General features: G+C 43.5%; 1 long non-coding RNA gene across 1 annotated transcript; it reads left to right on the forward strand.

The window, feature by feature from the left end:
* The first annotated feature begins 28 nt into the window (after positions 1-28).
* LOC119569711 lies at positions 29-324 on the forward strand. Its single transcript, XR_005228305.1, has 2 exons — positions 29-105; positions 224-324. It is a non-coding gene; the product is annotated as an uncharacterized LOC119569711 (long non-coding RNA).
* The last annotated feature ends 585 nt before the right edge of the window (positions 325-909 follow it).

Here is a 909-nt window from a genome sequence, read left to right on the forward strand (position 1 = left end):
GGTTTGGGTTTCAGGGTGCTACAATCCTTTAACCCTGATTCCTTGTGAGAAAGGGAGGCTTTTCTTTAGATTTGGGTGGTGGCTCGACTGGAAGTGTAAATATTGGTGAGTGTTTGAAGGTTTATGGAACACTGTTGTCTGCAGGAAGCCTTCCTCATCTACATATACCAGTGTATCTAAAAAAGGTAATTTGGTTTTTATCAAATTCAACCGTGAATTTCAGATCCGGGTGGAACTGGTTGAGGTCTCTGTAGTATTCTTGAAGTTCTTCCTCTGTGCCCTGGAACACTCCAAATATATCATCAATATATCTATAAAATAAGAGCGGTTGTTTTTTTCATTTTCTTCCTTTTAGGTTCTATACTCACATGTAAAAAATCTCTGCCACTGCCACTGATACTGAGGCTCCTATTGCCGTACCTTTCATTTGTTGGTAGTACTTATTATCGAACCTCAGTAATGTCCCGGTAAGGATGTGCTCAATGCCTTCCTGTATTAGGTATGGGGGAGGGGCCTTTATATTGTACATGTCTTTCAACCGACCTTGTATGTACCCAAAATTCTTTTCATAAAAATTCGCCACTACCCAGGCTGCCTCTTCCTGTGGGACTAGAAGGATATAAAGACACAATGTCAAAGGAGAAAAGGTAAGTCCCTTCCTTCTAATTTCGGTGCCTCTCTGAGTTTCCTCAGAAAATGAGTTGTGTCTTGCAGCCTTTCTGGAGAAGCTCTAACAGGGGGGAGGAAGGTAGTTAGTAACCTGTCTACTGGTCTCGTAGGTGCACAGCAGCCACTAAGTACTGGCCTCCCTGGCCATGTCCCTATCCCTTCATCTAGCTTTTTATGTGTTTTGGGGAGTATGTACCAGTGGGGGATGCTTGGCTTATGGGCTAAAAGGGCGTCCCTCTG

Source organism: Penaeus monodon, unplaced genomic scaffold (assembly GCF_015228065.2).
Source record: "Penaeus monodon isolate SGIC_2016 unplaced genomic scaffold, NSTDA_Pmon_1 PmonScaffold_18210, whole genome shotgun sequence".
NCBI classification, from domain to species: Eukaryota; Metazoa; Arthropoda; class Malacostraca; order Decapoda; family Penaeidae; genus Penaeus; species Penaeus monodon.